Below are 15,825 nucleotides of genomic sequence, written 5' to 3'. Positions count from 1 at the left end.
GTCCAAGGGATACAGTAAACATATACTGAAGCATCGAAATCTAAAACTGGTCTCACAGGAAATGTTCAAAACATAGTCAGTAAGAAGAGTCAGTCTTCTTGTACTTAAGTCGGCATTGTGCCTTTTGTATTTAATTCCGATGCAATATTTGTGTTTCATCGTCAATAAGAAGGTCCAAGGGATACAGTAAACATATAGTGAAGCATCAGAATGTAAAACTGGTCTCACAGGGAATGTTCAAAACATAGTAAGAAGAGTCAGTCTTCTTGTACTTAAGTCTTCATTGTGCCATTTGTATTTAATTCCGATGCAATTTCTGTGTTTCATCATCAATAAGAAGGTCCAAGGGATAAAGTAAAACTGAAGTGAAGCATCGGAATCTAAAACTGGTCTCACAGGAAAGGTTCAAAACATAGACAGTAAGAAGATTTAGTTTTCTTGCACTTAAGTCAGCATTGTGCCTTTTCTATTTAATTCTGATTCAATATCTGTGTTTCGTCGTCAATAAGAAGGTCCAAGGCATACAGTAAACCTGAAGTAAAGCATCGGAATCTGAAACCGGTCTCACAGGAAAGCTTCATAACATAGTCAGTAAGAAGCGTCAGTCTACTTGTACTTAAGTCGGCATTGTGCCTTTTGTATTTAATTCCGATGCAATTTCTGTCTTTCATCGTCAATAAGAAGGTCCAAGGGATACAGTAAAACTGAAGTGAAGCATCGGAATCTAAAACTGGTCTCACAGGAAAGGTTCAAAACATAGACAGTAAGAAGAGTTAGTTTTCTTATACTTAAGTCAGCATTGTGCCTTTTCTATTTAATTCTGGTTCAATTTCCCTGTTTCGTCGTCAATAAGAAGGTCCAAGGGATACAGTAAACCTCAAGAGAAGCATCGGAATCTGAAACCGGTCTCACAGGAAAGCTTCATAACATTGACAGTAGGAAGAGCCAGTCTACTTGTACTTGAGTCGGCATTGTACCTTTTGTAATAAATTCCGATACAATATCTGTGTTTCATCGTCGATAAGAAGGTCCAAGGGATACAGTAAACATATAGTGAAGCATCAGAATGTAAAACTGGTCTCTCAGGGAATGTTCAAAACATAGTCAGTAAGAAGAGTCAGTCTTCTTGTACTTAAGTCTTCATTGTGCCATTTGTATTTAATTCCGATGCAATTTCTGTGTTTCATCATCAATAAGAAGGTCCAAGGGATAAAGTAAAACTGAAGTGAAGCATCGGAATCTAAAACTGGTCTCACAGGAAATGTTGAAATCATAGTGAGTAGGAAGAGTCAGTCTTCATGCACTTAAGTCATCATTGTGCCTTTTGTATTTAATTCTGATGCAATTTCTGTGTTTCATCGTCAATAAGAAGGTCCAAGGGATACAGTAAACATATACTGAAGCATCGGAATCTAAAACTGGTCTTACAGAAAATTTTCAAAACATAGTCAGTAAGAAGAGTCAGTCTTCTTGTACTTAAGTCGGCATTGTGCCTTTTGTATTTAATTCCGATGCAATTTCTTTGTTTCATCGTCAATAAGAAGGTCCAAGGGATACAGTAAACATATAGTGAAGAATCAGAATGTAAAACTGGTCTCACAGGAAATATTCAAAACATAGTCAGTAAGAAGAGTCAGTCTTCTTGTACTTAAGTCGGCATTGTGCCTTTTGTATTTAATTCCGATGCAATTTCTATGTTTCCGCGTCAATAAGAAGTTCCAAGGGATACAGTAAAACTGAAGTGAAGCATCGGAATCTAAAACTGGTCTCACAGGAAAGGTTCAAAACATAGACAGTAAGAAGAGTTAGTTTTCTTGTACTTAAGTCAGCATTGTGCCTTTTCTATTTAATTCTGATTCAATTTCTGTGTTTCGTTGTCAATAAGAAGGCCCAAGGGATACAGTAAACCTGGATTGAAGCATCGCAAACTGAAACCGGTCTCACAGGAAAGCTTCATAACATAGACAGTCAGAAGAGCCAGTCTACTTGTACTTGAGTTGCCCTTGTGCCTTTTGTATTTAATTCCGATGCAATTTCTGTCTTTCATCGTCAATAAGAAGGTCAGAGGGATACAGAAAAACTGAAGTGAAGCATCGGAATCTATAACTAGTGCCACAGGAATGGTTCAAAACATAGACAGTAAGAAGAGTCAGTTTTCTTGTACTTAAGTCGGCATTGTGCATTTTCTATTTAATTCCGAAGCAATATCTTTGTTTCGACGTCAATAAGAAGTTTCATGGGATATAGTAAACCTGAAGTGAAGCATCGGAATCTAAAACAGGTCTCAAAGGAAAGGTTCAAAACACAGGCAGTAAGAAGAGTCAGTCCTCTTGTACTTAAGTCGACATTGTGCATTTTGTATTTAATTCCGATGCACGTTCTGTGCTTCATCGTCAATATGAAGGTCCAAGGGATACAGTAAAACTGAAGTGAAGCATCGGAATCTAAAACTATTCTCACAGGAAATGTTCAAAACATAGACAGTAAGAAGAGTTAGTTTTCTTGTACTTAAGTCAGCATTGTGCCTTTTCTGTTTAAATCTGATTCAATTTCTGTGTTTCGTCGTCAATAAGAAGGTCCAAGGGATACAGTAAACCTGAAGTGAAGCATCGGAACCTAAAACCGGTCTCACAGGTAGGAATCATAACATAGACAGTAAGAAGAGCCAGTCTACTTGTACTTGAGTCAGCATTGTGCATTTTGCATTTAATTCCGATGCAATTTCTGTCATTCACCGTCAATAAAAAGGTCAGAGGGATGCAGTAAACATATAGCGAAGCATCGGAATCTAAAACTGGTCTCACAGGAAATCTTGAAATCATAGTCAGTAGGAAGATTCCGTCTTCATGTACATAAGTCATCATTGTGCCTTTTGTCTTTAAATGTGATGCAATTTCTGTGTTTCATCGTCAATAAGAAGATATTATTGATACAGTAAACATACACTGAAGCATCGGAATCTAAAACTGGTATCACAGGAAATGTTCAAAACATAGTCAGTAAGAAGAGTCAGTCGTCTTGTACTTAAGTCGGCATTGTGCCTTTTGTATTTAATTCCGATGCAATTTCTGTGTTTCATCGTCAATAAGAAAGTCCAAGGGATACAGTAAACATATAGTGAAGCATCAGAATGTAAAACTGGTCTCACAGGAAATGTTCAAATCATAGTCAGTAAGAAGAGTCAGTCTTCTTGTACTTAAGTCGGCATTGTGCCTTTTGTATTTAATTGCGATGCAATTTATGTGTTTCATTGTCAATAAGAACGTCCAAGGGAAACAGTAAAACTGAAGTGAAGCATCGGAATCAAAAACTGGTCTCACAGGAAAGTTTCAAAACATAGACAGTAAGAAGAGTTAGTTTTCTTGTACTTAAGTCAGCATTGTGACTTTTCTATTTAATTCTAATTCAATTTTTGTGTTTCGTCGTCTATAAGAAGGTCCAAGGGATACAGTAAACCTGAAGTGAAGCATCGGAAACTGTAACCGGTCTCACAGGAAAGTTTCAAAACATAGACAGTAAGAAGAGCCAGTCTTCTTGTACTTGAGTCGGCATTGTGCCTTTTGTATTTAATTCCGATGCAATTTCTATGTTTCTGCGTCAATAAGAAGTTCCAAGGGATACAGTAAAACTGAAGTGAAGAATCGGAATCTAAAACTGGTCTCACAGGAAAGGTTCAAAGTATAGACAGAAAGAAGAGTTATTTTTCTTGTACTTAAGTCAGCATTGTGCCATTTCTATTTAATTCTGATTCAATTTCTGTGTTTCGTCGTCAATAAGAAGGCCCAAGGGATACAGTAAACCTGAATTGAAGCATCGCAATCAGAAACCGGTCTCACAGGAAAGCTTCATAACATAGACAGTAAGAAGAGCCAGTCTACTTGTACTTGAGTCGGCCTTGTGCCTTTTGTATTTAATTCCGATGCAATTTCTGTCTTTCATCGTCAATAAGAAGGTCAGAGGGATACAGAAAAACTGAAGTGAAGGATCGGAATCTATAACTAGTGCCACAGGAGTGGTTCAAAAATTAGACAGTAAGAAGAGTCATTTTTCTTGTACTTAAGTCGGCATTGTGGCTTTTCTATTTAACTCCGATGCAATTTCTTTGTTTCGACGTCAATAAGAAGGTCCATGGGATACAGTAAACCTGAAGTGAAGCATCGGAATCTAAAACCGGTCTCACAGGAACGGTTCAAAACGCAGGCAGTACGAAGAGTCCGTCTTCTTGTACTTAAGTCGGCATTGTGCCTTTTGTATTTAATTCCGATGCACCTTCTGTGTTTCATCGTCAATAAGAAGGTGCAAGGGATACTGTAAACCTGAAGTGAAGCATCGGAATCTGAAACCGGTCTCACAGGAAGGCTTCATAACATAGACAGTAAGAAGAGCCAGTCTACTTGTACTTGAGTCGGCATTGTCCCTTTTGTATTTAATTCTGATGCAATTTCATTCTTTCATCGTCATTTAGAACGTCATAGGGATACAGTAAACATATAGTGAAGCATCGGAATCTAAAACTGGTCTCACAGGAAATCTTGAAATCATAGTCAGTAGGAAGAGTCTGTCTTCATGTACTTAAGTCATCATTGTGCCTTTTGTATTTAATTCTCATGCAATTTCTGTGTTTCATCGTCAATAAGAAGGTCCAAGGGATACAGTAAACATATACTGAAGCATCGGGATCTTAAACTGTTCTCACAGGAAATGTTCAAAACATAGTCAGTAAGAAGAGTCAGTCTTCTTGTACTTAAGTCGGCATTGTGCCTTTTGTATTTAATTCCGATGCAATTTCTGTGTTTCATCGTCGATAAGAAGGTCCAAGGGATACAGTAAACATATAGTGAAGCATCGGAATCTAAAACTGGTCTCACAGGAAATGTTGAAATCATAGTGAGTAGGAAGAGTCAGTCTTCATGCACTTAAGTCAACATTGTGGCTTTTGTATTTAATTCTGATGCAATTTCTCTGTTTCATCGTCAACAAGAAGGTCCAAGGGATACAGTAAACATATACTGAAGCATCGGAATCTAAAACTGGTCTTACAGAAAATTTTCAAAACATAGTCAGTAAGAAGAGTCAGTCTTCTTTTACTTAAGTCGGCATTGTGCCTTTTGTATTTAATTCCGATGCAATTTCTATCATTCTGCGGCAATAAAAAGTTCCAAGGGATACAGTAAAACTGAAGTGAAGAATCGGAATCTAAAACTGGTCTCACAGGAAAGCTTCAAAAACATAGACAGTAAGAAGAGTTAGTTTTCTTGTACTTAAGTCAGCATTGTACCTTTTCTATTTAATTCTAATTCAATTTCTGTGTTTCGTCGTCTATAAGAAGGTCCAAGGGATACAGTAAACCTGAAGTGAAGCATCGGAAACTGTAACCGGTCTCACAGGAAAGTTTCAAAACATAGACAGTAAGAAGAGCCAGTCTTCTTGTACTTGAGTCGGCATTGTGCCTTTTGTATTTAATTCCGATGCAATTTCTATGTTTCTGCGTCAATAAGAAGTTCCAAGGGATACAGTAAAACTGAAGTGAAGAATCGGAATCTAAAACTGGTCTCACAGGAAAGGTTCAAAGTATAGACAGCAAGAAGAGTTAGTTTTCTTGTACTTAAGTCAGCATTGTGCCATTTCTATTTAATTCTGATTCAATTTCTGTGTTTCGTCGTCAATAAGAAGGCCCAAGGGATACAGTAAACCTGAATTGAAGCATCGCAATCTGAAACCGGTCTCACAGGAAAGCTTCATAACATAGACAGTAAGAAGAGCCAGTCTACTTGTACTTGAGTCGGCCTTGTGCCTTTTGTATTTAATTCCGATGCAATTTCTGTCTTTCATCGTCAATAAGAAGGTCAGAGGGATACAGAAAAACTGAAGTGAACTATCGGAATCTATAACTAGTGCCACAGGAGTGGTTCAAAAATTAGACAGTAAGAAGAGTCAGTTTTCTTGTACTTAAGTCGGCATTGTGCATTTTCTATTTAATTCCGAAGCAATTTCTTTGTTTTGACGTTAATAAGAAGTTTCATGGGATATAGTAAACCTGAAGTGAAGCATCGGAATCGAACACAGGTCTCATAGGAAAGGTTCAAAACACAGGCAGTAAGATGGGTCAGTCTTCTTGTACATAAGTCGGCATTGTGCCTTATGTATTTAATTCCGATGCACGTTCTGTGTTTCATCGTCAATAAGAAGGTCCAAGGGATACAGTAAAACTGAGTGAAGCATCGGAATATAAAACTATTCTCACTGGAAAGGTTCAAAACATAGACAGTAAGAAGAGTTAGTTTTCTTGTACTTAAGTCAGAATTGTGCCTTTTCTATTTAATTCTGATTCAATTTCTGTGTTTCTTCGTCAATAAGAAGGTCCAAGGGATACAGTAAACCTGAAGTGAAGCATCGGAAACTGTAACCGGTCTCACAGGAAAGTTTGAAAACATAGACAGTAAGAAGAGCCAGTCTTCTTGAACTTGAGTCGGCATTGTGCCTTTTGTATTTAGTTCCGATGCAATTTCTGTGTTTCATCGTCAATACGAAGGTCAGAGAGATACAGTATACCTGAACTGAAGCATCGGAATCTGTAACTAGTGTCACAGGAATGGTTAGAAACATAGACAGTAAGAAGAGTCAGTTTTCTTGTACTTAAGTCGGTATTGTGCCTTTTCTATTTAATTCCGAAGCAATTTCTGTGTTTTATCGTCAATAGGAAGGTCCAAGGGATACAGCAAACCTGACGTGAAGCATCGGAAACTGTAACCGGTCTCACAGGAAAGCTTCATAACATAGACTGTAAGAAGAGTCGGTCTACTTGTACTTGAGTCGGGATTGTGCGTTTTGTATTTAATTCCGATGCATTTTCTGCCTTTCATCGTCAATAAGAAGGTCAGAGGGATACAGTAAACATATAGTGAAGCATCGGAATCTAAAACTGGTCTCACAGGAAATCTTGAAATCATAGTCAGTAGGAAGAGTCTGTCTTCATGTACTTAAGTCATCATTGTGTCTTTTGTATTTAATTCTCATGCAATTTCTGTGTTTCATCGTCAATAAGAAGGTCCAAGGGATACAGTAAACATATACTGAAGCATCGGGATCTTAAACTGTTCTCACAGGAAATGTTCAAACCATAGTCAGTAAGAAGAGTCAGTCTTCTTGTACTTAAGTCGGCATTGTGCCTTTTGTATATTAATTCCGATGCAATTTCTGTGTTTCATCGTCGATAAGAAGGTCCAAGGGATACAGTAAACATATAGTGAAGCATCGGAATCTAAAACTGGTCTCACAGGAAATGTTGAAATCATAGTGAGTAGGAAGAGTCAGTCTTCATGCACTTAAGTCAACATTGTGGCTTTTGTATTTAATTCTGATGCAATTTCTCTGTTTCATCGTCAATAAGAAGGTCCAAGGGATACAGTAAACATATACTGAAGCATCGGAATCTAAAACTGGTCTTACAGAAAATTTTCAAAACATAGTCAGTAAGAAGAGTCAGTCTTCTTGTACTTAAGTCGGCATTGTGCCTTTTGTATTTAATTCCGATGCAATTTCTTTGTTTCATCGTCAACAAGAAGGTCCAAGGGATACAGTAAACATATAGTGAAGAATGAGAATGTAAAACTGGTTTCACAGGAAATATTCAAAACATAGTCAGTAAGAAGAGTTAGTCAACTTGTACTTAAGTCGGCATTGTGACTTTTGTATTTAATTCCGATGCAATTTCTATGTTTCCGCGTCAATAAGAAGTTCCAAGGGATACAGTAAAACTGAAGTGAAGCATCGGAATCTAAAACTGGTCTCACAGGAAAGGTTCAAAACATAGACAGTAAGAAGAGTTAGTTTTCTTGTACTTAAGTTAGCATTGTGCCTTTTCTATTTAATTCTGATTCAATTTCTGTGTTTCGTTGTCAATAAGAAGGCCCAAGGGATACAGTAAACCTGGATTGATGCATCGCAAACTGAAACCGGTCTCACAGGAAAGCTTCATAACATAGACAGTAAGAACAGCCAGTCTACTTGTACTTGAGTTGGCCTTGTGCCTTTTGTATTTAATTCCGATGCAATTTCTGTCTTTCATCGTCAATAAGAAGGTCAGAGGGATACAGAAAAACTGAAGTGAAGCATCGGAATCTATAACTAGTGCCACAGGAATGGTTCAAATCATAGACAGTAAGAAGAGTCAGTTTTCTTGTACTTAAGTCGGCATTGTGCATTTTCTATTTAATTCCGAAGCAATATCTTTGTTTCGACGTCAATAAGAAGTTTCATGGGATATAGTAAACTTGAAGTGAAGCATCGGAATCTAAAACAGGTCTCAAAGGAAAGGTTCAAAACACAGGCAGTAAGAAGAGCCAGTCTACTTGTACTTTAGTCGGCATTGTGCATTTTGCATTTAATTCCGATGCAATTTCTGTCATTCATCGCCAATAAAAAGGTCAGAGGGATACAGTAAACATATAGCGAAGCATCGGAATCTAAAACTGGTCACACAGGAAATCTTGAAATCATAGTCTGTAGGAAGAGTCCGTCTTCATGTACTTAAGTCATCATTGTGCCTTTTGTCTTTAATTGTGATGCAATTTCTGTGTTTCATCGTCAATAAGAAGGTATTAGGGATACAGTAAACATATATTGAAGCATCGGAATCTAAAACTGGTATCACTGGAAATGTTCAAATATAGTCAGTAAGAAGAGTCAGTCGTCTTGTACTTAAGTCGGCATTGTGCCTTTTGTATTTAATTCCGATGCAATTTCTGTGTTTCATCGTCGATAAGAAGGTCCAAGGGATACAGTAAACATATGGTGAAACATCGGAATCTAAAACTGGTCTCACAGGAAATGTTGAAATCATAGTGAGTAGGAAGAGTCAGTCTTCATGCACGTAAGTCAACATTGTGGCTTTTGTATTTAATTCTGATGCAATTTCTCTGTTTCATCGTCAATAAGAAGGTCCAAGGGATACAGTAAACATATACTGAAGCATCGGAATCTAAAACTGGTCTTACAGAAAATTTTCAAAACATAGTCAGTAAGAAGAGTCAGTCTTCTTGTACTTAAGTCGGCATTGTGCCTTTTGTATTTAATTGCGATGCAATTTATGTGTTTCATTGTCAGTAAGAACGTCCAAGGGATTCAGTAAAACTGAAGTGAAGCATCGGAATCTAAAACTGGTCTCACAGGAAAGTTTCAAACATAGACAGTAAGAAGAGTTAGTTTTCTTGTACTTAAGTCAGCATTGTACCTTTTCTATTTAATTCTGATTCAATTTCTGTGTTTCGTCGTCTATAAGAAGGTCCAAGGGATACAGTAAACCTGAAGTGATGCATCGGAATCTGAAACCGGTCTCACAGAGAAGCTTCATAACATAGACAGTAAGAAGAGCCAGTCTACTTGTACTTGAGTCGGCATTGTGCCTTTTGTATTTAATTCCGATGCAATTTCTGTGTTTCATCGTCGATAAGAAGGTCCAAGAGATACAGTAAACATATAGTGAGCATTGGAATCGAAAACTGTTCTCACAGGAAATGTTGAAATCATAGTGAGTAGGAAGAGTCAGTCTTCATGTACTTAAGTCATCATTGTGCCTTTTGTATTTAATTCCGATGCAATTTCTGTGTTGCATCGTCAATAAGAAGGTCCAAGGGATACAATGAACAAATACTGAAGCATCGGAATCTAAAACTGGTCTCACAGGAAATGTTCAAAACATCATGAGTAAGAAGAGCCAGTCTACTTGTACTTGAGTCGGCATTGTGCCTTTTGTATTTAATTCCGATGCAATTTGTGTGTTTCATCGTCAATAAGAAGGTCCAAGTGATACAGTAAACATATAGTGAAGCATCAGAATGTAAAACTGGTCTCACAGGAAATGTTCAAACATAGTCAGTAAGTAGAGTCAGTCTTCTTGTACCTAAGTCGGCATTGTGCCTTTTATATTTAATTCCGATTCAAATTCTATGTTTCATCGCCAATAAGAAGTTCCAAGGGATACAGTATAACTGAAATGAAGCATCGGAATCTAAAACTGGGCTCACAGGAATGGTTCAAAACATAGACAGTAAGAAGAGTCATTTTTCTTGTACTTAAGTCGGCATTGTGGCTTTTCTATTTAATTCCGATGCAATTTCTTTGTTTCGACGTCAATAAGAAGGTCCATGGGATACAGTAAACCTGAAGTGAAGCATCGGAATCTAAAACCGGTCTCACATTAACGGTTCAAAACACAGGCAGTACGAAGAGTCCGTCTTCTTGTACTTAAGTCGGCATTGTGCCTTTTGTATTTAATTCCGATGCACCTTCTGTGTTTCATCGTCAATAAGAAGGTCCAAGGGATACAGTAAACCTGAAGCGAAGCATCGGAATCTGAAACCGGTCTCACCGGAAGGGTACATAACATAGACAGTAAGAAGAGCCAGTCTACTTGTACTTGAGTCGGCATTGTGCCTTTTGTATTTAATTCTGATGCAATTTCATTCTTTCATCGTCATTTAGAAGGTCATAGGGATACAGTAAACATATAGTGAAGCATCAGAATCTAAACCTGGTCTCACAGGAAATCTTGAAATCATAGTCAGTAGGAAGAGTCCGTCTTCATGTACTTAAGTCATCATTGTGCCTTTTGTATTCAATTCTGATGCAATTTCTGTGTTTCATCGTCAATAAGAAGGTCCAAGGGATACAGTAAACACATACTGAAGCATCGGAATCTAATACTGGTCTCGCAGGAAATGTTCAAAACATAGTCAGTAAGATGAGTCAGTCTTCTTGAACTTAAGTTGGAATAGTGTCTTTTGTATTTAATTCCGATGTAAATTCTGTGTTTCATCGTCAATAAGAAAGACCAAGGGATACAGTAAACATATAGTGAAGCATCAGAATATAAAACTGGTCTCACAGGAAATGTTCAAAACATAGTCAGTAAGTAGAGTCAGTCTTCTTGTACCTAAGTCGGCATTGTGCCTTTTATATTTAATTCCGATTCAATTTCTATGTTTCATCGTCAATAAGAATTTCCAAGGGATACAGTATAACTGAAATGAAGCATCGGAATCTAAATCTGGGCTCACAGGAATGGTTCAAAACATAGACAGTAAGAAGAGTCATTTTTCTTGTACTTAAGTCGGCATTGTGGCTTTTCTATTTAATTCCGATGCAATTTCTTTGTTTCGACGTCAATAAGAAGGTCCATGGGATACAGTAAACCTGAAGTGAAGCATCGGAATCTAAAACCGGTCTCACAGGAACGGTTCAAAACGCAGGCAGTACGAAGAGTCCGTCTTCTTGTACTTAAGTCGGCATTGTGCATTTTGTATTTAATTCCGATGCACCTTCTGTGTTTCATCGTCAATAAGAAGGTGCAAGGGATACTGTAAACCTGAAGTGAAGCATCGGAATCTGAAACCGGTCTCACAGGAAGGCTTCATAACATAGACAGTAAGAAGAGCCAGTCTACTTGTACTTGAGTCGGCATTGTCTCTTTTGTATTTAATTCTGATGCAATTTCATTCTTTCATCGTCATTTAGAACGTCATAGGGATACAGTAAACATATAGTGAAGCATCAGAATCTAAACCTGGTCTCACAGGAAATCTTGAAATCATAGTCAGTAGGAAGAGTCCGTCTTCATGTACTTAAGTCATCATTGTGCCTTTTGTATTCAATTCTGATGCAATTTCTGTGTTTCATCGTCAATAAGAAGGTCCAATGGATACAGTAAACACATACTGAAGCATCGGAATCTAATACTGGTCTCGCAGGAAATGTTCAAAGCATAGTCAATAAGATGAGTCAGTCTTCTTGAACTTAAGTCGGAATAGTGTCTTTTGTATTTAATTCCGATGCAAATTCTGTGTTTCATCGTCAATAAGGAAGACCAAGGGATACAGTAAACATATAGTGAAGCATCAGAATATAAAACTGGTCTCACAGGAAACGTTCAAAACATAGTCAGTAAGAAGAGTCAGTCTTCTTGTACTTAAGTCGGCATTGTGCCTTTTGTATTTAATTCCGATGCAATTTCTGTGTTTCATCGTCAATAAGAAGGTCCAAGGGATACAGTAAAACTGAAGTGAAGCATCGGAATCTAAAACAAGTCTCACAGGAAAGTTTCAAAACATAGACAGTAGAAGAGTTAGTTTTCTTGTACTTAAGTCAGCATTGTGCCTTATCTATTTAATTCTGAATCAATTTCTGTGTTTCGTCGTCAATAAGAAGGTCCAAGGGATACAGTAAACCTGAAGTGAAGCATCGGAATCTGAGACCGGTCTCACAGGATAGCTTCATAACATAGACAGTATGAAGAGCCAGTCTACTTGTACTTGAGTCGGCATTGTGCCTTTTGTATTTATTTCCGATGCAATTTCTGTGTTTCATCGTCGATAAGAAGGTCCAAGGGATACAGTAAACATATAGTGAAGCATCGGAATCGAAAACTGGTCTCACACGGAATGTTGAAATCATAGTCAGTAGGAAGAGTTAGTCTTCATGTACTTAAGTAGTCATTGTGCCTTTTCTATTTAATTCTGAAGCAATTTCTGTGTTTCATCGTCAATAAGAAGGTCCAAGGGATACAGTAAAACTGAAGTGAAGCATCGGAATCTGAAACAGGTCTCACAGGAAAGGTTCAATACACAGGCAGTAAGAAGAGTTAGTTTTCTTGTACTTAAGTCTGCATTGTGCCTTTTCTATTTAATTCTGATTCAATTTCTGTGTTTCGTCGTCAATAAGAAGGTCCAAGGGATACAGTAAACCTGAAGTGAAGCATCGGAAACTGTAACCGGTCTCACAGGAAAGTTTCAAAACATAGACAGTAAGAAGAGCCAGTCTTCTTGTACTTGAGTCGGCATTGTGACTTTTGTATTTAATTCCGATGCAATTTCTGTGCTTCATCGTCAATACGAAGGTCAGAGAGATACAGTATACCTGAACTGAAGCATCGGAATCTATAACTAGTGTCACAGGAATGGTTAAAAACATAGACAGTAAGAAGAGTCAGTTTTCTTGTACTTAAGCCGGCATTGTGCTTTTTCTATTTAATTCCGATGCAATTTCTGTGTTTTATCGTCAATAAGAAGGTCCAAGGGATACAGTGAAACTGAAGTGAAGCATCGGAATCTGAAACTGGTCTCACAGGAAAGGTTCAAAACATAGGCAGTAAGAAGAGTCAGTTTTCTTGTACTTAAGCCGGCATTGTGCTTTTTCTATTTAATTCCGATGCAATTTCTGTGTTTCATCTTCTATAAGAAGTTCCAAGGGATACAGCAACATATACTGAAGCATCGGAATCTAAAACTGGTCTCACAGGAAATGTTCAAAACATAGTCAGTAAGAAGCGTCAGACTACTTGTACTTAAGTCGGCATTGTGCCTTTTGTATTTAATTCCGATACAATTTCTGTGTTTCATCGTCAATAAGAAGGTCCAAGGGATACAGTAAAACTGAAGTGAAGCATCGGAATCTAAAACTGGTCTCACAGGAAAGGTTCAAAACATAGACAGTAAGAAGAGTTAGTTTTCTTGTACTTAAGTCAGCATTGTGCCTTTTCTATTTAATTCTGAATCATTTTCTATGTTTCGTCGTCAATAAGAATACCCAGGGGATTCAGTAAACCTGAATTGAAGCATCGCATTCTGAAACCGGTCTCACAGGAAAGCTTCATAACATAGACAGTAAGAAGAGCCAGTCTACTTGTACTTGAGTCGGCCTTGTGCCTTTTGTATTTAATTCCGATGCAATTTCTGTCTTTCATCGTCAATAAGAAGGTCAGAGGGATACAGAAAAACTGAAGTGATGCATCGGAATCTATAACTAGTGCCACAGGAATGGTTCAAAACATAGACAGTAAGAAGAGTCAGTTTTCTTGTACTTAAGTCGGCATTGTGCATTTTCTATGTAATTCCGAAGCATTATCTTTGTTTCGACGTCAATAAGAAGTTTCTTGGGATATAGTAAACCTGAAGTGAAGCATCGTAATCTAAAACAGGTCTCAAAGGAAAGGTTCAAAACACAGGCAGTAAGAAGAGTCAGTCTTCTTGTACTTAAGTCGGCATTGTGCCTTTTGTATTTAATTCCGATGCACGTTCTGTGTTTCATCGTCAATAAGAAAGTCCAAGGGATACAGTAAAACTGAAGTGAAGCATCGGAATCTAAAACTATTCTCACAGGAAAGGTTCAAAACATAGATAGTAAGAAGAGTTAGTTTTCTTGTACTTAAATCAGCATTGTGCCTTTTCTATTTAATTCTGATTCAATTTCTGTGTTTCGTCGTCAATAAGAAGGTCCAAGGGATACAGTAAACCTGAAGTGAAGCATCGGAATCTTAAACCGGTCTCACAGGAAAGCTTCATAACATAGACAGTAAGAAGAGCCAGTCTACTTGAACTTGAGTCGGCATTGTGCATTTTGTATTTAATTCCGATGCAATTTCTGTCATTCATCGTCAATAAAAAGGTCAGAGGGATACAGTAAACATATAGTGAAGCATCGGAATCTATAACTAGTCTCACAGAAAATGTTGAAATCATAGTCAGAAGGAAGAGTCAGTCTCCATGTACTTAAATCATCATTGTGCCCTTTTTATTTAATTCTGATGCAATTTCGGTGTTTCATCGTCTATAAGAAGGTCCAAGGGATACAGTAAACATATACTGAAGCATCGGAATCTAAAACTGGTCTCACAGGAAATGTTGAAATCATAGTGAGTAGGAAGAGTCAGTCTTCATGTACTTAAGTCATCATTGTGCCTTTTGTATTTAATTCCGATGCAATTTCTATGTTTCAGCGTCAATAAGAAGGTCCAAGGGATACAGTAAAACTGAAGTGAAGCATCGGAATCTATAACTGGTCTCACAGGAAAGGTTCAAACATAGACAGTAAGAAGAGTTAGTTTTCTTGTACTTAAGTCAGCATTATGCCTTTTCTATTTAATTCTGATTCAATTTCTGTGTTTCGTCGTCAATAAGAAGGCCCAAGGGATACAGTAAACCTGAATTGAAGCATCGCACAGTGAAACCGGTCTCACAGGAAAGCTTCATAACATAGAGAGTAAGAAGAGCCAGTTGACTTGTACTTGAGTCGGCCTTGTGCCTTTTGCATTTAATTCCGATGCAATTTTTGTCTTTCATCGTCAATAAGAAGGTCAGAGGGATACAGAAAAACTGAAGTGAATCATCGGAATCTATAACTAGTGCCACAGGAATGGTTCAAAACATAAACAGTAAGAAGAGTCAGTTTTCTTGTACTTAAGTCGGCATTGTGCATTTTCTATTTAATTCCGAAGCAATTTCTTTGTTTTGACGTCAATAAGGAGTTTCATGGGATATAGTAAACCTGAAGTGAAGCATCGGTATCTAAAACAGGTCTCAAAGGAATGGTTCAAAACACAGGCAGTAAGAAGAGTAAGTCTTCTTGTACTTAAGTAGGCATTGTGCATTTTGTATTTAATCCCGATGCACGTTCTGTGTTTCATCGTCAATAAGAAGGTCCATGGGATACAGTAAATCTGAGTGAAGCATCGGAATCTAAAACTATTCTCACAGGAAAGGTTCAAAACATAGACAGTAAGAAGAGTTAGTTTTCTTGTACTTAAGTCAGCATTGTGCCTTTTCTATTTAATTCTGAATCATTTTCTATGTTTCGTCGTCAATAAGAATACCCAGGGGATTCAGTAAACCTGAATTGAAGCATCGCATTCTGAAACCGGTCTCACAGGAAAGCTTCATAACATAGACAGTAAGAAGAGCCAGTCTACTTGTACTTGAGTCGGCCTTGTGCCTTTTGTATTTAATTCCGATGCAATTCCTGTGTTTCATCGTCAATACGAAGGTCAGAGAGATA

The sequence above is a fragment of the Schistocerca serialis genome, unplaced genomic scaffold (assembly GCF_023864345.2).
Source record: "Schistocerca serialis cubense isolate TAMUIC-IGC-003099 unplaced genomic scaffold, iqSchSeri2.2 HiC_scaffold_1417, whole genome shotgun sequence".
Lineage (NCBI taxonomy): Eukaryota > Metazoa > Arthropoda > Insecta > Orthoptera > Acrididae > Schistocerca > Schistocerca serialis.
Note: the sequence above shows the minus strand (reverse complement) of the source record.